The sequence below is a fragment of the Ambystoma mexicanum genome, chromosome 3p, assembly GCF_040938575.1.
Source record: "Ambystoma mexicanum isolate Mex_15411 chromosome 3p, UKY_AmexF1_1, whole genome shotgun sequence".
Taxonomy (NCBI): Eukaryota; Metazoa; Chordata; class Amphibia; order Caudata; family Ambystomatidae; genus Ambystoma; species Ambystoma mexicanum.
Window position 1 is genome coordinate 1110542017 of NC_090925.1, and position 22834 is coordinate 1110564850.

Consider the following 22834-nt stretch of genomic DNA (forward strand, 5'->3'; position numbering starts at 1 on the left):
GGAGAAAGGAACTGCGCTACAATCTGCTCTTCTGCTGGGCTCTGCCTGCTGGAGCTTCCCCCTACACGTGGGACAGGAAGCTCTGCAGACGCTCAGAGCTTCAGGGGGATGGGGGGTTGGGGCTGGGTCAGGGCCTGCTTCTCACCCTCGCTTAGCGGGGCTTCCCAGAACTGACCCAATCCCTGCCCTCTTGCATGCAACTCATACTTAGCTGGCAGGGCAGAATCTCATCTCAAGGGCAGATCTCCCAGGGTGAGGCTTACCCATTGCACATCGGATTTGCTGACCCCTGCTATGTTCCCAAATGCGGGATACACAACTGCATTATTTCTGGTAGTGGGGGACTGCGTTCGCGCTCTCCCCCCGATTTATTGGTGAAAGAAAAGGTAAAGTGTGCACTAGGCCTGCTAGGTTGCATACTTTAAGATTGTGCCCACATTGCGTTTCTTCAATTAGGTTCACCTTTGGGTGATCGCTTTTTCACATTTTATCTGTTGAATTGAATTATGCTTCTTTCATCACCACAGAAGTAATGTGTATTACAGAGATAAGCTACCATATGTATTGGGCACACTGCACATGCTCAGGCAGCATAAATCATGCTTTGTACAGGACAATGCTGGCCTAAATTGGGAACAGCCAGCATAGACATGTTGCTACAGAGGCATATTTTGGGTACAACCAGCATGACAATGTGTTACATCAGTGACAGTGCTGTCTTAGACTGTGGACACATTGATCATTAAAATGTGTTGTGTTGTAAAATGTTCTTTTCTGCTGTTGGTGACACAGAATGTTCATGTTTCCCTTTAGAACTGATTGTAAACTTATGGCTTTTTGGTCAGGTTTTCTGCTGTAAAATGCACCATTTTAACCCCATATTTGAAAAATAATTCTTGGGGGGAACCCCCCCAAATCCTCCCTAGAACCTTATAGCTCCATCGCTACGCTCGGTCGCCCCCACTATTTCAGAAAAATATGAACACATAGACACTGAAAGAAATCACAAGCAACTAACCTTTGATCACTGTCCATGACACCAAAAGCTATCTTTGGGACTGCATGGCTATCACTGCCTGTGATGCTATTGTGTCAAAGGTCACACAATATCGCTTTTTAATATACTGCTTTGGGTGAGGTTGTTGACTTTTGACTCGCCGGCCCACTGGGTGACAAAAAGTTAATGCTTTGGCCCCACATTCAGAAAGGTTGGATAAGCCTGCTCTAGACTTTCCGTCCTCACCCAGCCTAGCTACCAGATCCAGATAAGTGTCAGAGAAAGCGTTATATCTCCCAGCCTATCTTCCGTGTCGGCACGACAACCCACTACACCCGCTATTAGGCAGCCTACCAACACTTGACAACTGTGACTCAATTTAAATGTATGTTGCTCATGTTCAAAATGCTTACTGCCCATCTTTGTTAAACATACTGCCGCCCATTGAAATGTATGCTGCCTATTTCTGAATTGTCCACTGCCCACTTAAAAAAAAAATGCTGCCCTTTAGGTTGCCTACTTTAGAAATGTTTACTGCCCACCTTTTTTTAAAAAACTGCTTCCCATTAGGTTGCCTACTTTTGAAATGTTTACTGCACACCTTTTTTTTAAAAACTGCTGCCCATTAGGTTGCCTACTTTTGAAATGTTTACTGCCCACCTTTTTTAAAAACTGCTGCCCATTAGGTTACCTACTTTTGAAATGTTTAATGCCCACCTTTTTCAAAAACTGCTGCCCATTAGGTAGCTTACTCTTGAAATGTTGAATGCACACCTTTTAAAAATAAACTGCAGCCCATTAGGTAGCCAATTTAAACACAGCTCCTAGTAACCGACTGAATCGCCCCAACTATTCAGAAGTACCTACTCTAAACATGACACCCTCACTCCCACACACCCACAACGTACCACCCACACCCTTTCTACCAGCATTACACACAGGCCCAACAACCACAGGACCCATACCTAGACCCCTAGCTCCCAATCGCACTACCTCCTTACCCAATCCACACCATAACTCACAAGCTAACTCTCACCCCAAACAACCTCACCTGAGAAATCATAGGCTAAGCTCACGATTTGCCCAGCGCACATCCACTACTAAAACCCACCCAGTAAAGTTACCCCACAACCCGCCATCACCTACAGTCACATTAAAGCCAAAACAAAAACCCTCACCGAAACTAGCAAACCTGTTAGCACCCCCACCAAAACCAAATAACGGAACAACCAGGAAACACAACTCCAATGTGCACTTATCAACGTCGGTCCCTGCCAGCTCATGCCACAAAGATTCACAACCTCATTACCGACCTGAACCTTGACATGTTAGCCATCACCGAGACCTGGCTAATTGAAGCCTCTGGCCCAGCCATATGCCAAACCCTACCATCAGGCTACATCATCCTACGTCAAGACAGAACCTCCAGCAAAGGTTGAGGGGTCGCCCTAATTCTCAGGGAAACTATTAATGCTAGGCAACTAAAAGCCACCGAGGCTGACAACTTTGACACGTTATCAGTAAAAATATCTCCATCGCTAAACGACACCATAACACTACACATTGTCTACCGGCCTCCAGGCCCAACTCTCGACTTCCAACCTAAAATCACCCATATCCTAGGGGACAACCTAAAAAAACACAAGAGTCATTCTCTTAGGTGACCTCAACCTAGGGTTGAAAGACCCCAAAGTCAAAAAAGGCCAAGCCCTCACCAAAGCTCTCCAAGACTTAGGTTTCACCCAACTAGTCAACGACCCGACCCACACCAAAGGTTGCATACTAGACTGGATTGTGTATCACAACTGTGCCACCGACATCAGCTCTAACACCCCAGACCCATGGATTGGCCACCATCTACTACACTTCTTCATACCCTCAAAAACACTAGGGAACCCAAACCCACCCGCACCAGCCACTATGGGGAGATCCAAGAAACTACTCACCGTGGAAAGAATCCTCCCCCTTCTTGAGATCTCGGCACTTGCCCATCCCACATTTAACGATCCCACAGAACTAGTAGACATCTACAACACCACTCTCAATGAAATATTAGACACTATCTCCCCACTGGAAAATAAAAAAGCCAAGCATATTCTTCATGCAAACTCATGATTCACACAAGGACTCCTTGATGCCTGAACCTCCAAAAGAGCAGCACTAACCTCATGGCAAACAAACCCCTCCACTACCACAAGATACACCTACCTTACAGCTGCCAAACAATACAAGAAGGCCATCTCTAAAGCTAAGGCAGCCACCTACAACTCCAGAATTGAGAAAGCCAACTCCCAAGCCAAAGAGATATTCTCTATCTACTACAAGCTCACCATCCCCCCAACTTCCACACAATCCACCGAGAAAAACGAAACGTGGTGTAATAATATTCAACACGCCATGTTAAACAAAATCAAAACACTCCAGAACAAAATTAAGACTCAGTTTGACAATCTGTCGAAAACCTCCCCACCCACATCTAAGCCCCCAACCACCCCACCAGTTGCAGACCGTCCACATGGCACAAACAAACCCATACCCTTTGCATTCAGGAAAGTAACAATCCCTGAAGTCCTACTGATCATGAAATGCATCAAACCATCAGTATGTAAAGGGGACATATGCCCAGCCAACATAATCAAAGACTGTGCTACAGCCTTGGCCCCTTTTGTCACCACCTTTATCAACGCCTCCTTCACTAACAGTACTGTCCCGCTGGCCCTTAAGGAAGCCTGGGTTCGGCCACTATTAAAGAAAGCTACCCTTGACCCGGACTACCCTAAAAACTACTCTCCAATCACCACTGTGCCTTTCCTGCTGAAAATTCTGGATAAGGCTGCTTAATTACAGATTCAGTCTTACCTGGAAACACACAACATCCTAGGTAAAAGACAATTGGCTCCCGCCCACATCACGGCACAGAATCAGCCCTACTAGACCTTAAGAACCAACTACTCGAAGCCATGGACAAAGGCAAATCTTCTCTCCTCCTACTCTTGGATCTCTCGGCAGCCTTTGACTTGGTTGACCACAAGATCCTGTGTAAACATCTCACTGACACTGCCCACTTCTGCCAAGAAGCTACCACTTGGATCACCTCCTTCTTGGAGGGTCGAGCAATGAGGGTCTTCTCTGACCTGGCCTCAGCCTCTCCTTCCCCCATTGGGTGCGGAGTACAACAAGGATCATGTACCTCCCCCACCTTATACAATCTATTCACCCTCCCACTATTCAGTGACCTAGAAGAATTCGGCATAGCCTTTACTAACTATGCCGATGACACACAAATTCTTCTCCCCCCTAAAAGGGAACTATGAGCAAGACCTCATTACCCTCCCGAAGACATATGCTCGCATCCAGGCCTGGTTGGCATCCAATGGTCTCTGTTTAAATGGTAAAAAACAGAAATTCTATTGATAGCTCCCAAAGAATCACTAAAAAAACTAGATGACGAGTACAACCCTTCAGTATTGAGAACACTGTTATCACAGCCTCTACTGCAGTGAAAACCCTGGGTGTCTACCAGGACGCCACCTTATCAATGGACAGGCAATTCAGCACCATTTCATACTCAGCCGCATTCACAACAAAAATCATAAACACAGTAAAACCCTATCTATCTCCAAAGAACTGCCTTAACATCGCTAGAGCCACAATTGGCGCCAAACTTGATTACTGCAACATCTTACTCCTAGGCACATCCGCAAATGACATTAACAAATTGCAAATCGCACAAAACAGCTCGCTAAGAGCGGCCCTTAGCATCCCTAAAAGGGAGCACATCTCCCAGGCAAGGAAAGCTGCCCACTGTCTGCCGATTAAAGAACGCATTACATTCAAGACCCTCACTATCACACACAAATGCCTCGCTCAGGCCGCCCCAGTTTACCTATCAGAAAGAATTGACCAGGCTAACGGCCTACAGACCAAAAATGAACCAATACTCCCACCTTCTATCAGTCCCAGCATTTGACAGAGCCAAAGCTGGCGGCACTAGTTTTGAAGTACTAGCCCCAAAAGCTTGGAACGCGCTCCCGCTCAGTTTAAGAAACAAAGAATCCCTCACAGTCTTCAAAAAGGTGCTAAAAACCAAGCTATTTAACTAATCCACGGCCACAATGCACACTCCCCAACACTGTTCCTCTATAACCTCGGAACCCTCCTTCATCATTGTCACTGAACCTGTATTACTGCCTATGAAATATCTGTACTAATGTGTATCTCTGCTTTTGAAATATCTGTCTTAACCTGTTAAGTGAATATGCTGTAACAGTGCCACGATGCTTCCAGGCTGCTGGGCGCTTTATAAATTAAAATAAATAAAAATAAATAAAATAATGCCTTCTCCACAAGAACACAAGCAACTCCAGGCACATTTTAGCCACATTGGATGTCATCATTGAGGTATAGCTTGCTTCCCTAAACACAGGCTATCCAGGACCCTTCTCTGGGCATACCCTTACACACCACGGTGACATAATGAAAATTGAAGGTTGATGGCTGGAAGGTTATGAATGCATCGTAAACACTGGCAATTGGTCTGGTCAACCCTCAAGACCATAGTTTTTCAGTGTTCCATGCCATTACAGAAGGGGAAAGACCGAATGCAAATCAGGCTTGGTCCCACCCCACAATAGGCGGTGCAGGCCGAACTTCTAGGTGACATCCCTTCTGCACGAGACCACAAGCATCCCCTGATATGTCTCAGCACTATTGGGCATCACAAGTGAGGGGTAACTTCGATCTCCAGGCACAGCATCCTTGGGACCCACATCTGGGTAGACCCACCCCATTCAAGGTGACAAAAGCAAGGTTATGAATACATTTGAACCACTGCCAATTGCTCTGGGTGTCCCTTCAGACCACTGATTTTCAGTCCAGTCTGCCATGCCCTTATGACCATATGCAAATCTAATGATGTCACCACGGCCTTTGTCCAAAATGGCCTTTGTCCAAACTGTCATTTAAAAACGTCAAATGAAATCATCCTCATTCATTCTGTTTTGTAAAAATGAGGACTGCCAGGAAAGAGACCTCTGACTGCCACAATACATCCCTGCCACTGCCACTGCAACATGTATTATCTTCTCAACATTCAAATCCATTTCATACTCACCATTCTATGAAATCTTTAATCTCCACTTTCGTGCTCAGCAAACCCGATTACTGCTCATAGGCACACCTTGTTTTTCCCCTCTACTCCTCCATCTCTCTAGACAAAGTCCTCCGCTTCACTTCCCGCACTCTCTACAACCTACCGCGATCCTCCCAGACCTCTGCCTATAGACGCTATGATTGTTGGCCCTCTTTGTACAAGAGATTGGACACTCTACTGTTTGGCTCCGATTGATAGACCATCTTTTGTATAGTCTTCTCTCGAATTTACCTTGTAGAGCACTGGGAAACCTTAAGACTGTAAAGTCGGTTTTGAGTGTTTAAATAGAAATAGAAATTCAAATAGAAATGCAGCCTCTCCCTTTTCAAGTTCATTCCCATAGTCTTCAATGCTCTCAGTGGCCCTGCTCCTCAGTACACACCTGACTTTATTACTCTCCACTGACAATCCTCTACTATCGGCCCCCTCACACTTAAATTCAGTTTCCCATTCCCTCGTGCCTAGTCTTGCTTCCGCTCATCCTCCCTACTCTCCCCACTCCATTGAAACCCACTGTCCATCGCAATCAAAGCCAGCCTGACTGTGTATCTCTTTACAGCAGAGCTAAAACGTACTTGCTAACAGGGGTGCCCCCCTGCCCACTGCAGCATCCTCCCTGTAATTGTGTAAATTGGCCAATATTCCTCTTTAGTTTGAAGCCATTGAACCTTATGTTGATGCTATCTTTGTAAGTCACCTGTTTCTTATACTTTAATTATTCAATTTGTTGTGTCATTGGTCTATGGCACAATTTAGTCACACCCTCATAAACTGGCTTCACACTTGTTCTTGTCTGTGTGCTCTCACACAAGCACCCTTCAGGCCAATGCCTCTGCCTGCCATCTGTAAATGTGTTGATGTAAGCCATTTCTGAAAGAAATTGACATCCCTGTTCTTCACAAGAATATAAATAAAAATAAGCCACGTTGTTTAGGTTTCTGGGGTGAAAGGGACAGGATCTATAATTCCAAATTAGGTGGAGAGCATTGTCTCCCTGCCAACATGTTTTCTGCAGAGAGGCTTCCAGTAGGGAAGGGTAGGGTAGAGAAGGGCATGGCATGTTGTTGGCAGAGGATATAGAGCTTGGCACGAGGGATAGGTTGCGCTCATCCTGCTATCCCTCACATGCTTCTGAAGGCTTCAGGCACCATCTTCTATTAAGAATGACAGTCATGGTAGTGGAGGGACCCTGTGCCGGTGAACATCTTGGACACAAAGCCATACTTTTCTCAAATTCTATGGGCCAGTATCTCCTACCCCCACCCTATCTGCTCCCCAAACCAGGACCTCTGAAATTAATAAGCCATTCATCATGGCTTTCAAGAGGTGACATTTTAGGTTTAGGAAGGATCATGGCAGTGCACTGTTTGTAGCCTTACTAGAATACCTCCCTCGTCTGCTGATTGCCAAACCCCATCCTTCAGGCACTAATGATATCCCCCTACTGGTCTGCGGGAAGACAGAGCTCATTTTTAATTATATTCACTGGATAGATAATTGAAACTGAACCTTTCAAGTGATTTACATTTACATTATTATACAACATACATCATCAATACATTTCAAATTTCAATAAATACATCTTTCACCCACTACAAAATTTTAAAATAATGAATAATTTATGTAGGCCCATCAAAAATCATTAAAATATAATTTAATCTGCTTCTAACAATGGCTTAAATTGAGGTCAATAATCAGTGACTGCTCAATCCAATGAAATTTGGCTTCCCTAAATATATTGTCTGCCTTAAGACCGTCAAAAATCGTTGTCCGGAGACCACTAGAGGGCGTGGATGGAAATGGCTGCGTGAAGACCGAGCTAGCTCTGAAACCAGAGTGAGTGTTATGGCACAGAGCGACTCTAGTGGATTGATAACGGAGCATAGGTTCTCTGCCTGGAGACTGGGGAAGGCCGGGAGCGAACCTTCAGAGATAACGGAGGGATGGAAGACACTTGCCATGAGAATTCTCCAGTGGAGCAGATAAGAGAGGAGGCCCCGACCCGGGGACGCAAGGCGGTTGTGAGCCGCATCAGTGAGCAGCCTCGTGGGTGCTGAGGGGAGCTGTACTGGGTGGCCGGGCCAGTAAGCGTGCTCTGAGCGAGGGGGCAGCTTGAGTGCCCAGGGTCGCAGCCCACATCCAGTGAAGAGCAGGCAGGCAAAGGTGGATTGTACGGCTGAAGAACCTCAGTGGAAGAGGAACTGTGGCGAGCCGTCGGTAGGAGGAGGGGAGCTTGCATTGGGCTCCAGAAGAGAGGTGGGCTGCTGCTAGCTCAGATCACTGGTTGTCAGAGCAATCTGGGAGGTGGTGAGTAGCTCTCTGTCAGTGCAGTGTGCTGCACATGTGGCCTCTTCAGGATTGCAATAGATGGACACATTGCACATGACAATTTAACGTTAAGGGGGCCTTTGAGTCGGGCCTCAGGTGTGCGGAGTGATGTGGCAGGTGGCTAGTGCCCTAGAATGTGGATTCTGGGTGGCATTCCTGAGAGGCACGAGAACAGTGGATGCATAGCCCAGTATGACAATTTTGAAAGGTGGGCACACTGGTATCAAGGGACACTGAAGAGGAGTGTGGCAAATGCTGAGTTAAAGAAGGAAGGTGTAGCTGAGGATAGGGGTAGCCCCACACCCAATTAAAGGTTGCCCACGCCCAATTAAAGGTTGGAGTGCCATAAGCCTGGACAGTCCTGAAGGTGCAATGGAGAAAGAGGACCACACCGCAGCTGAGAAGGGAGGACTGGATGGACTACAGCAGCACATTCAAACGCTATTGGTGGAGCAGAAGACATTTAGAGCTGAGGTGCAATCCTCTCTGGGAGCAATCCGTGAGCGAATGCTGAAGGTGGAAGACAGGGTTGAAGCCCTCAAAAGCAACCAATTATCAGCAAACATTGTGGAAGTTAAATGGGAATCAAGGATTGCAGAGCTGGAAAGCAGAGAAAGAGAAGCTCAAAGTAAACTGGATGACGTTGAAAACAGACAGCGCACAAACAACTTGCACATATGGGGGCTCCGCTTTAAGGACAGCAAAACACAGAAAGACTGCGTAGAAATTTTGAGCTTGCTGGTGAGGAAGGTGCTGGGCATTTCAGACAAAACAGAGATCCCATTTGACAGGGTGCATAGGGGAACGGGCAGTGTGTCTGTCCTGTGCTCAGCTTATACTCAGTGGTCGCGAAGTGTCATTATTACCGCGATAAGGAGGATATTTTGAGGAAAGCTAGGGACCTCGATATGATAGACTTTGAGGGAGCGAAGCTGAAAATATATTACAACCTCTCTTCCTACATCCTGGAACAACAGAGCAAATGTAAACCCTTGGCCTCAAGGCTATAGGAAGAAGGCGTAAGATAATGTTGACGATTCCCTTTCATGCTCTCCTTTGAATACAAGAGGGAAAGGTACGATATTTATCAGGGAGAGGATGCGGGTCAACTGCTTCAAGAGCTGCGTAAGGAGGATGCCTTGCATGAGCGTGAAGAACAGCGCCCAATTAAGGAGCGCTTCAAGATGGCATTTTACCAGTCTTGGTGCAGGGCACACAGCGGCTCCAGACCGTCAAGAAAGACACTCGCTGTGCAGTTGAAGGTGTCAAGATGATATTGGTGACTGAAATATGGTAGGGAGGAAGTGTGTGGTGTAGTTCCTTGCATTTCTAATTCTAGATAAAAGGTGTGTTTTGTTGCTGGATGAAGAGTGTTGGATATCCTAGTGGCCTGGAGAATCCCGGGTATCTCATTACTGTTGGGTATTATGCCCATGTTTGGCAGATGTTGTTATGGGGTGTACGGAGTAGAACAGAGGGGGAGGGTGCTCAGGGAAGGGGGGGTCACTCACCCCACACAGTTCATTGGCTTTTAAATTGACTACAGGGGGCTCTCAGCATATGGTTCCATATGGAGTCCTGTACGAGGAGAATGGATGAGATCAAGGTTGCTACTCTCAATGACAAGAGGCATATTTCCATGCATAAGCGGTCCATGCTGCAGGCTATGCTGCGCGGGTTTCGCCTTCCTGTATGTTTTTTCAGGAAGCCCACTTCAAAGAAGGGGATTAAATGAGGTTCAGGGGAAAGGAGGTAGGCCAATTGTTTTGGGCTTTGCATAAACATAAGAAAAAGGAGGGGGGTGGCTATAGTCCAGGCAAAGTCCCTCCAATTGAAACAGGAGCAGATTTGGAGGCGTCTGAGAGGCCAGTTTCTCGCGGTTTAAGGGTACATTCAGGGGGTGGGGACCACGTTAGCTACGCTATACATCCTAAATACAGGGCAGATAGCATTCTTGATGTCCGCACTTAGCACACTGGAGCAATGAGGTAAGAGGACCATTTTACATTAGGAGAACTTCAACATAGTGGGTGCAAGGAAGAAGTGGCAGACTTATTCCCAGGTGACGGGAGGTGGACATGACTTTTACTTCCCATCCAATTAGCCCCACATCTATCATCGCCCATTGCAGTAGATTCTCTTCTCATGGAAATAAAAGGGAGTACAGGCACACGCTTATCACAGATCTGGTCTGCATGCCCAACTACTATTTCCATCCTTGGCTCATGTAACAGGAGACCATATTTTGGCCTGTTTTCTAGCATTTAATTGTCTTGAATTAATAAACTTGGCACTAATGGTCTTCCTTCTTTGAACCTTAACACAAGATGATTCAGCGTCTCATGGTTTCTTTTCTTCATGGATAGATAACTAGTGCTTGGCTGCTTCAGCTTTGATACCAGGCCAAACAGCTTCACCCTTCAAGTTTGCGATCTCCATCTAATTCTTTGCTGCTACACACACAGCTCTCGATCCTTCTTTCTCCATGGGTTTGAACTTACAAAAATGTGTGGCACCGATGTCCAGACACTTGTATAATGGCAGCATCGACAGAAGTCTATTCACTACATATAGCTAGCCTCTATGATTACTTGGTCTACTTGCGTTGCTGCATCTGTACAGTTATTAAACGGCTTGCATTTTCTGCAGTGCTACTCACATGTGCAGCCTTCAATTCTGCATAAGGATGTTCACTCGATTCCTTATTTTGTCATCAGTTTCTATAAGGTCCATTCATTCTCTTCTTCAGCCAGTCTTCTTAGTTCATCACCCTCACTTCTTGTGACATCATCAGCTTCTCCTTTGTCTTCATATTCCTTCTGGGATCTCTTCCAAGAGATTGTCATCTCTACGGGGAAACATCAGATAGGGTTTGATTAATGGGTGCCTTTCCTCAAACACTCGTCGCGGTATGGTCACAACTACTGGTGTCAAGCACGGTGCAGTTTCAGTCTTCCAACATACAGGCAGTAGGGGGCGGGACTTCCTGCTGACGCATTTGGCTGCTCCTCTACACTAATGTGATACGCAAGTGTTCAGGAAGCTGCTGTGACCCAAACCCAAAATTGCAAGGAAATAAATTAAAATATGACCCAAGAGAGAGAACACCATGGTGCGCAGCTGTAATGGCTGCCTGGTTGCTGAGTTAAGCTACCTCCCCCTTGAAATAAAGCACACCCTTCAACCACATTTGCCATCCAGAAGTGAATTCAGTAGCCAGAATAATTGTGAGGTTCAGGGTACAATTGTTATGGTTTTGGGCTGGGTAATTGGCCTTTAGAGCGTGAGGCAACAGAGCCCGGCTCTCAGAAGCCAGGGGAAGAGAGTATCAGCCTGCACTGCACTGGCTGACGGAATGCACATGCCTCCAAAAGATTCCAGAGGAGCTTCTCTGAAGTGAAGGATGGTCCCAGTGAAGAATCTGTGGGAAGCAGTATAGTCTAAGTGGTGACGTAGACCACTGATGAGGAAATCAGGCGTCATGGCTGCCTCAAATATTGTGACTCAGGAAATCCAGATGGACCCTCCCAGGTGTGGGTAGGCTCACAGGAGCAAGAGCACTAAGGAGATTTCAGGAGCATGAGTGACAGTTGACCACCGATTCAAACCCCAGCCCCCCTCTCAGTGGAGTAACTTTGCTGAAAATGTTGGAGCCGGGGACATGACATCGGAAGGAATGGGCACCCTGCCAAATGATTGGGACAAAATGTGTGCCACAAAAGTTGGGGGCCAAACGACCTTGTCCCCCCTAAAATTACACTGAATGGTACTAGTTTGTGTAGGCACTGAAGTTATCATTCATTGGATGATGGCGATCTGCCAAAGAGACCTCATGGAAGAGCAACTAGGAAGTAGGGTTGGCTCTGGGGTCTAGGAAGTGTGGATACTTCTTAAGAATGATAGAAAGATCTAGATGCTAAAGTCAGCTCACAAGAGAGAAGGTGGTTGGAAGGGCCACAATATAAAGGAGCCCTGTAAAATGCAATTACCTACAAGGGACTGACACGACAGAGTGCTGGAGGAGTTCTGAGGTGATGAAGAAGGACAGTGAAGGCTCTCTCTGCCCCAATACCTCTACAGCATGTTAAACAATAAAACAAAACTCTGATCTATACTGAAACTTGATTATAAATCGAATGATGGTCAGGTTGCAGGGAATTGGTTAGAGGGCTTTGATTGGAGAAGTTTGAAAGTGGCACAAGGGCAAATCTAGGGGAGGTCACAAAGTCTTATTGAGAGTGCAGCACAAGTTATGAACGCTGCGCAGCACTTCTTCTGAAACGGGGACTACGATAGTGTTTAACTTTGGTTATACTCAAAAAGTGGAGTGTGATTGGAGGCCCGTTTGTGAGTGACAGAAGGGCAACTGTGCTTTGGCATCTGAACCTACAGGAGCTTATCAGGATGGTGTTAGCACTGGGGCACAAAATGGCGATGGAGACTCAAATCAGGCTATCTTATCCGACATATGTCTTGTCGTGGGTCTCCATCTCTATGTCAGAATGTACCAAAGTATTAACTGAAAAGGATACAATACTCAAAAGGATACAAGAGGTAGGGTCTTCCGGATCCCTGTTCACACGATTTGATAGTTGTGAAGTCAATAGAAGACCTTCCAAATGATACAACCCTCTGGCTGATAAAACAGGCAGAGCGATGGATCACTGGAAAGGGCGTGGGTAAGGTATAGAAAGCCAGCCTAGAACAAATTAAAGTATCATGAATAACTGCTCCAACCTGAGTATGATGAAATAGATAATGACAGGAATGTTCACACTGACCTTTAGTTTAGAGTAGAAGAATCCAGAAGTCTCTTGAGGAAATTGAATGTAGAAACAAACGACAAGGAAGGGAAAAATTAGTAAGGGAGACTTATCCCGAACGGAACGAGGCTCACGCTAGATACGGGTTGAATTCACCACAGGATAGCGTCCAAAGTTCAGTTCAATGTCACCTTCCAATAAATCCTTGAAAAGCTTCCTTCCCACGTAAAGTAATGTCTATATCAATCCTTCTGTTAATCTCACAGATGCAGGAGTTGGAAATAGCGCTCTTTTTTAAGGAAAAACAACGTACACGCGGTTATAAACAGCCGCGAAGAAAATAACGTGTGCGTGTGGATTTACACGCGGGCAGGATTCATGCAGTCTGGGCCAGCCGCGTTTGAAGACAACGTGCGCGTGTGGAGTTTACACGCGGGCAGGATTTACGCAGTCTTGGCCAGCCGCGCTTGAAGACAGAGTGCGCGTGTGGATTTTACACGCGGGCAGGATTCACGCAGTCTGGGCCAGCCGAGTTTGAAGACAACGTGCGTGTGTGGATTTTACACGCGGGCAGGATTTACGCAGTCTTGGCCAGCCGCACTTGAAGACAGAGTGCGCGTGTGGATTTTACACGCGGGCAGGATTCACGCAGTCTGGGCCAGCCACGCTTGAAAACAGAGAACGCGTGTGAATTATCACACGAAGGAATAGCTCCAGGAATCAGCGTGTGGCGGAACACACGCTATAGAAGGCCCAAAAGTAGCTGTAGAAATTTGCCAGGATGCAGATCAGAGGTTCAGCTACACAACGCCAATAGATTCGATCAGAAGCAGCGAGTGAAGTTTCTACGCTGCTTAAATACGTAATACCGTAGTTCACGTGACGAAGCAAAGTCACGTGAAGTTAGCGACGTGAAAAGTGCAAACGTCGTTTTCCCGGTAACGTATCGAATAACCTCCATTTGGAATAGAACGGTCTAGCTGTTCTACGAGCGTAGCGTCCAGCATGCATGACAGTGCCATCCCCCAAAGGAGCAACCTCTCCCCTTCTTGTGTGAAAGCGCTTCAATAAAGCAGGAGCATGAATATTAGAAAGAGGTTCCCAGGACCTATCTTCGGGACCATAGCCCTTCCAATCCACCAGATAATATGGCCTACCAGAACGTAGTTTCATATCCAGTATGTCTTGTACCTCGTATTCATCTGAACCCCGCACAGAAATAGCAACAGGCCGTACAGGCAGTCTAGTAGCTTCAGAAAATGGCTTAATGAGTGACACGTGGAATACAGGATGCACTCGCCATCGTTGTGGCAAAGCCAGACGTACAGCAGCAGGATTAAGTACTTGGAGCACTACATACGGACCAATGTATTTAGGCAACAATTTCTTTTTGCCTGGAATTCTTAAGTTCTTAGTGGACAGCCAGACTTTCATACCAGCCTTATAGACAGGTGCGGGTACTCTATGAGCATCGGCATAGAACTTGTCACGTTGTTTAGCCTGCTCCAATTGCTGCTTCACTTTTCTCTGTAATCTCTTCAGATCACGAAAAGTACAGCCTGCGGCAGGCGTGTCCAAGGATAGACCGGAATCCAGAGGTATTGATCGGGGGTGTTGTCCATAGAGAGCATAGAACGGTGAATTGCCTATGGCACTATGATAAGAGTTGTTATAGGCGAATTCAGCTGCCGGCAGTACCGTGAGCCAATCCGATTGGTATTGCAAACACAGACACCGCAGATATTGTTCCATAGTGCAATTGACCCTTTCAGTCTGTCCGTCAGTTTGAGGGTGATAAGCACTGGACATTCTATCATCAATCAGTAATGCAGATGTTAAAGCTCGCCAAAAGCGTGATGCAAACTGTGAGCCCCTGTCTGTAATGATTACTGATGGTAGACCAAAGAAACGAAATATATGTTGGATGAATAGTTCAGCCAGAACAGCAGCTATCGGTAAACCAATACAGGGAATAAAAAGAGCCAATTTAGTGAAATAATCCACTACGACCCATATGGTATCATATCCCTGATTTGGGGGAAGTTCTACCACAAAGTCCATAGATATCATGTCCCATGGTTTGTTAGGGACAGGCAGGGACTGGAGTAAGCCCACTGGTTTACCAGGAGTATTTTTACATTGGATGCATACAGAACAAGAAGATACATAGTCTATAACATCTTTTGTCATGGATGGCCACCAGCACCACCTTTTGAGCAGCTCCAGTGTTTTCTTCCGTCCAGGATGGGCTGCAATCAAGGAATCATGATTCCATTTGAGGGCTTTATTCCGCATTGAAGGTGTTGGTAGATATAGTACTCCTTGTGTGAATGGTAAACCGTTATGTACGTCCAGATTCATATCCTGGACAACTTGTGGATGATTTTTTACCCACTCTTGTACTTCGGTTTTTAAGGATGGTTGAACAGAACAACTACATATTACATGATCTGCCAACAGCTGAATCTGTACTTGTTTTTCTTCCTGCGCCTCTTCACTCATACGGGACAAAGCGTCCGACTTAACATGTTCTCGGGCAGGACGATAGGTGACCTGGAAATCGTATTGGGCAAAAAAGACATGCCATCTGGCCTGACGGGCCGTAAGGCATTTCATGGATTTGAATGCCTGAAGATTTCTATGGTCAGAGTACACCAACACCTGATGTTTGGCACCAAGAAGATGATGACGCCATTCTCGGAAAGCATCCTTGATAGCCAGTAGTTCCCGCTCAGTGACGGTGTAGTTTCGTTCATATGAGGTAAGTTTGCGAGAGAAGAAAGCCACTGGGTGTTCCTCCTTGGTTTCTGTGCAAACTTGTGAGAGTACTGCACCAATAGCGACACTGGACGCATCCGCTTCAACGATAAACTGGCGATCTGGATCCGGATGTTGAAGCACGGGTGCAGTGGTAAATGCTTCCTTCAGCTTTTCGAATGCTGCTTGGGCATGTTGGTTCCAACAGAAAGGAACTTTAGAACTAGTTAAAGCCGTCAAAGGAGCTACTGTTTTAGAGAAGGAATGAATAAATCTGCGATAGAAATTCGCAAAGCCTAAGAAAGACTGTAGTGACTTGATATTATGCGGAATCGGCCAATTCAAGACGGCCTTCACCTTGGAACGACTCATTCGAGCACCTAGATTGGTAATGTCGTAACCAAGGAATTCCACTTCTTGTGAATGAAAGACGCATTTTTCAGCTTTCACATAAAGATGGTTCTCCCTGAGTCTTTGTAGGACTGTAGAAACATGTTTGACGTGTTCCGATAAAGATGATGAGTAGATCAGAATGTCATCCAGATAGATCACCACAAATTGGTCCATTATGTCTCTGAATATATCATTCATGAAGAATTGAAACGTGGCGGGAGCATTGCACAGACCAAAAGGCATCACCAAATACTCGTAAAGACCATACCGTGTCTTAAAAGCGGTCTTCCATTCGTCGCCTTCACGAATGCGAACCAAATTGTATGCTCCTCGCAAGTCCAATTTGGTGAAATAACTGGAATTGCCTAATTGATCCAATAGAACGTTTATCAGTGGTAAGGGATATTGGTTTTTGATGGTGATATCATTAAGTGCCCTGTAATCGATGCAAGGCCTGAGATATCCCTCTTTCTTAGGAACAAAGAATAGAGGAGATGCAGCAGGTGATTGTGATGGCCGTATAAAGCCCATTGCTAGCGCTTTATCAATGTATTCTTTTAACACAACATCTTCTTTAGGTGTTAGTGAATAAACACGGCCTGTAGGAATTTTGGCACCAGGAATCAGTTCGATAGGACAGTCGTACTGTCGATGGGGAGGCAATTGTTCTGCCTGGCCTTTATCAAAGACATCAGCATAATCAGCGTATTCGCATGGTATGGTATTGTCGCATTGATGTACTACGCTGATAGTTGAATCTCCCACCATAGAGGCCAATATGTGTTGTTTATTTGACACCTCCTGACTGGTAAAGCAATGTTCATTGCAATGAATCGAAGGATATTGGAGCGATCCTGAAACCCAGTCAACAGCAGGATTGTGAAGGGTTAACCATGCAAGACCAAGTATGATTTTGTACTGTGGAGCAGCAATGACATCGAAGATGATTTCTTCTGAATGATTATTCGATAATGTCATCTGAACAGGTACCGTCTCCTGGGTTACCAAACCAGAAGTCAAAACAGATCCGTCCACGGTGTTAACCGTTTCAGGTCTTTTTTTGTTTACAAGGGGTAAGGAACAGTTCTTGGCATAAGTGATGTCTATGTAATTGTTGGTGGCTCCAGAATCAACCATGGCCTTGGAAACCACTTCTCGCTCATCACAACGTAACGTCACCTGAACTATTACAGGTGCATGTTTAGGAATGGTACTGGAGTCCGATGAAACACTCGACATAGGGACTCCTGCTATTGTCGAGTTTTGGCGTTTCCCGAACGCTTGATGGGTTTTTTAGGACATGTCGCCAATAAATGCTCGGAAGAACCACAGTACATACATAAGTGGTTTTTTCTTCGGTTCTCCCGTTCTGCATTGGACAATCGGCCTCTCACGGCGCCAATCTGCATGGGTTCAGGGTCGTTAGAGATGACTGCTGGTGTTTCTAAACGCCCCGAGACTTGCATGAAGGGCTTTTTCTCTCCCTTCCGAGCATTCCTTCGGGCGTCGATTTGTAGAACCAAATCGAGCAACTCTGGAAAACCCGTAGGAACCACAGGAACTGTAGATAAGGCATCTTTCAGTTCTTCAGAAAGACCCTTGTAGAAAACAGCCGTTTTCTTGCTGTCAGGCCATTGGGTTTCCGCCGTCAGTTGATTGAACCGGGCAACGTAAGACATAAGGGGTTGGTTGCCTTGTTGTAGATTAAGCAACTCTAAATCTGTGGCTTGAGTAGAATAACGCATGTCAAAGACTTTACTCATAGCAGTCAAGAGATCGTCACAATCGTACAACAAAGGGCTATTTGTTTCCAACAAAGGGTTAGCCCAAGCAGCAGCTGTGCCCCCTAAATGGGAAAGCACGAAGGCTGCTTTTGTGGTTAGATCAGGAAAAGATGTAGGACGGCAAAGGAAATGGAGTCGGCACTGATTTACAAAGGTTCTATAGGTTTTGGGATCACCCGTGAACCGTTCCGGAGGGGCCAAGGGAAACTGAGTGGGCATAACCACATTAATAGTCTCCTGTGGGGGTGCCGTAGTCCCAGATCCAGATGCCGTAGCCATTGGCACCTGTGCTCCCTGAGGACTACCATGCAGGGCGTCTTGCATAACGTCCATACGGTGCCGTAACATGTCCTGTGCCGTAACCATTTCGGTTCTCAAATCACTGATCAATTGTGTCAAAACAGCTAAAGGATCCGTACCCTCCATGGCTTCTGATTCTGTCAGAATGTACCAAAGTATTAACTGAAAAGGATACAATACTCAAAAGGATACAGGAGGTAGGGTCTTCCGGATCCCTGTTCACACGATTTGATAGTTGTGAAGTCAATAGAAGACCTTCCAAATGATACAACCCTCTGGCTGATAAAACAGGCAGAGCGATGGATCACTGGAAAGGGCGTGGGTAAGGTATAGAAAGCCAGCCTAGAACAAATTAAAGTATCATGAATAACTGCTCCAACCTGAGTATGATGAAATAGATAATGACAGGAATGTTCACACTGACCTTTAGTTTAGAGTAGAAGAATCCAGAAGTCTCTTGAGGAAATTGAATGTAGAAACAAACGACAAGGAAGGGAAAAATTAGTAAGGGAGACTTATCCCGAACGGAACGAGGCTCACGCTAGATACGGGTTGAATTCACCACAGGATAGCGTCCAAAGTTCAGTTCAATGTCACCTTCCAATAAATCCTTGAAAAGCTTCCTTCCCACGTAAAGTAATGTCTATATCAATCCTTCTGTTAATCTCACAGATGCAGGAGTTGGAAATAGCGCTCTTTTTTAAGGAAAAACAACGTACACGCGGTTATAAACAGCCGCGAAGAAAATAACGTGTGCGTGTGGATTTACACGCGGGCAGGATTCATGCAGTCTGGGCCAGCCGCGTTTGAAGACAACGTGCGCGTGTGGAGTTTACACGCGGGCAGGATTTACGCAGTCTTGGCCAGCCGCGCTTGAAGACAGAGTGCGCGTGTGGATTTTACACGCGGGCAGGATTCACGCAGTCTGGGCCAGCCGAGTTTGAAGACAACGTGCGTGTGTGGATTTTACACGCGGGCAGGATTTACACAGTCTTGGCCAGCCCACTTGAAGACAGAGTGCGCGTGTGGATTTTACATGCGGGCAGGATTCACGCAGTCTGGGCCAGCCGCGTTTGAAGACAACGTGCGCGTGTGGATTTTACACGCGGGCAGGATTTACGCAGTCTTGGCCAGCCGCACTTGAAGACAGAGTGCGCGTGTGGATTATACACGCAGGCAGGATTTACGCAGTCTGGGCCAGGCGCGCTTGAAGACAGAGTGCGCGTGTGGAATTACACGCGGGCGGTGTTCCCGCAGTCCGGAACAGCCGCGTTTAAAGACAACGTGTGCGTGTGGGATTACACGCGGGCAGGATTCACGCAGTCTGGGCCAGCCACGCTTGAAAATAGAGAACGCGTGTGAATTATCACGCGAAGGAATAGCTCCAGGAATCAGCGTGTGGCGGAACACACGCTATAGAAGGCCCAAAAGTAGCTGTAGAAATTTGCCAGGATGCAGATCAGAGGTTCAGCTACACAACGCCAATAGATTCGATCAGAAGCAGCGAGTGAAGTTTCTACGCTGCTTAAATACGTAATACCGTAGTTCACGTGACGAAGCAAAGTCACGTGAAGTTAGCGACGTGAAAAGTGCAAACGTCGTTTTCCCGGTAACGTATCGAATAACCTCCATTTGGAATAGAACGGTCTAGCTGTTCTACGAGCGTAGCGTCCAGCATGCATGACACTCTACGAGTGGTCTTCATACTTCAGCTCAAGTAAAGCTTTTGATAGCTGGCTGTTTTCCAGTGCCTTGAATCTGTCCACAACCTTTCCCACTCTGCCCATCAACTCTGTAAGCGAGACTAGTATATCGATATAGTATATAGATATCGAGAACAGGCAACACAGATGTAACCTTTGATTTTAGGTATGCCAGCCCAGTCGGAGAAGGTGGCTAAGGAGATTGTCTCCTCGTTGCCTCAATATAAAGGTTACATGGAGTCATTGATGTGATGGACAGGCCAAATAGATGTGGACGCTCCTGGGGAGGCTCTCGATTCATTGACGTTCACTGCCACTATTATGCAGATAAGTAATTAATTCACAACTCTGTCATTCATTCAGTGTTACTCAAATACACTATAGTTGGATGTAATTATGCACACACCTATCTGTTCCCTGTGCCACTTCACTGTCATCTCGAGCAGCCTATTTTGAATATGATTTTGGTTATTAAAATTCACCCTTATTTTGTTCAGTAGTCTTGATTTGTGATGCCAGGCCAATGTATATTTAATCTGATGATTCACTTTGTAATGTCTAGACGTCACTGCACCCAATGTCGAAAGTTATTGTGTGTACACCTTGCTTCCATGTCTGCATTCAGGTATTCAGTTCAAAGGCAAGTCAAATCCATGATCTTGCCACCCATTTTACATCTCTGCTATAGAAACAACTTGGTGGTTTCTGCCTTTCACTTTGCTGTGATGCAGGGTAGCCAAAATGACCTTAGTAATAGAGCAACCACACAGCTATGTGGCCCCTGGAGTATTTCCAAGGCCTGGAATTCCTTACATGGTGGGGCTTGAACTTGTGAATCTGCCTTCTTCATAACTCTTCCAATGGACGCCCCATTTGTGGTCCAAATAGAAGTAGACTATATATCCTTGGCATGCCTTTGGTACTGGAAGCATACGGTCTGGCCGGTCCTTCAATCGCGGCTCTTGGGCTATTCGTCCACCTGTTACACCTCATTGATTTCCTCAGAGACCCCGGAAGCGCCAAACAGTGCAGCATTTCTTACTCCAAGCTCTCACTCTTGGCATGGTCTAAGGGCATTTATTCCTTTGAAGACAAGCCTGTCACTCAGTGAGTGCATCCTCACCTCAACTGGGGTTTCTTACCCCAAAGTGGGAAGCAGTCCTTTATGCTAAATTGGTACCCGGGGATTGTTAAAAGCAAGGTCATTTGGCCTTCGCCTGGGCTTTACCTGCCCGACAAGGCTCTGATGCTGCGGCGTCCCGAAGTTCTTTCCCGCGAGTGGCTGCCATGGAAAGGGAGAAGGGACTACATGTGCAGACCTTGCTGACCCTGTCCAGTGTCTGTGGTTGCTTGCGGTTCTGTCAACAAGGGAGACAATCTAGCATTTGGGCTGTGCTGTCCCTTTTAAGATGGGGCAAGACTGATTTGCATCTGAATCGCCTCTTCTGCAGTGCCACAGTAGATTAAAGACTGATTGAATAAAAGACAGTATTGATCCATTTCCAAAACAAGATTGCAGGGTACCAGGCAAAAGCGTGATAGGGCAAACCAAATTCCTATTCGTAGGTATGTAGGGTTGGACTGCTGCAAAACAATGGAACAGGTAGGCTACCCCAACCTAATACGAGCATGCAAAAATTATTGTTCCATGGAAGATGTTCCATTTCCAGCTGTTATAATTAATTCAAAGATCTCAATCAATTGCATTTTATTTTCGCAAATGAACCTTTCGTCGCATGGCGATGCCCATACAAGGGGGTGCCAAATCTTCTGCGCCTCTGGCCCTCATCTTCACCACACACATCATTCCAAAAAGGTTCTAGAATAATTATGATCTGGGAAGAAGGGGTGTGACCTAACCGTTTGGACTGGATTGTGCCAGGACCAAGACTCATTTCTCCTGCAATTGTGCAGGGAGCTTCAGAATCCAATTCTCTATGGATGCCTGTGCATTTGTTATGAGGTTTGCGTGCATCCCTATAGGCAATGCCATTGTTACTCTGACACCCTAAGACTTGGCTTACCCTCTTCTTCTAACATTCAGCACGGAAAGGTGGCCAAATGGAGTAACTGATGTGGCAGCCATTTTACTTCTACATCCAAATCTGAGACTGTCAGAATCCATATGTATGGTTCATGTTTCCAAACACTTTAATGCTACGGTAAATGATGTGAAAAAATTCAATGGGCCTCATTACGACCCAGGCGTTAAGGGTTAACGCCGTCGTTAACCCTTAACGCCTATTCTGATTTTAGCAGCCGTTAAAATCCATGGCGCTAACCTGCCATGATGCTAATTACGCCACCGTAATTTACGGTGGCGTAATTAGCGCCTTCCCCACTCCCATTATGCCCTATGGGGCAAAAATGGGAATGGGGAAGGGAAAATGGGAAATGGGGATTTGCCGCCCCACTCATCTTGGAATGGGGCGGTAAATCCACCATCCACCATGGTGTAAACGTAGTTTACACCATGGTGGTAAAGTTGGCGCAATTAGCGCCTGGGTCGTAATGACCCCCAATGAGCGCTAAGGTCAGTGAGCTTCATGTGCTTAGTGAAGCATCTGAGGCCCCTACTCCTCAAAGAACATCTCAACAATTACTTCACTGAACCCTAATTCTCCCCGTCTAGAGCTACCACTCTCCCCTGCTCCCCC

The 22834-nt window shown here is 46.2% G+C and overlaps 1 non-coding gene across 1 annotated transcript; it reads left to right on the plus strand.

Annotated features, from left to right (window-relative positions):
• Nucleotides 1-203: 203 nt before the first annotated feature.
• LOC138581538 (U1 spliceosomal RNA) lies at nt 204-365 on the plus strand. The gene has a single exon (XR_011304610.1). It is a non-coding gene; the product is annotated as a U1 spliceosomal RNA (small nuclear RNA).
• Nucleotides 366-22834: the final 22469 nt, after the last annotated feature.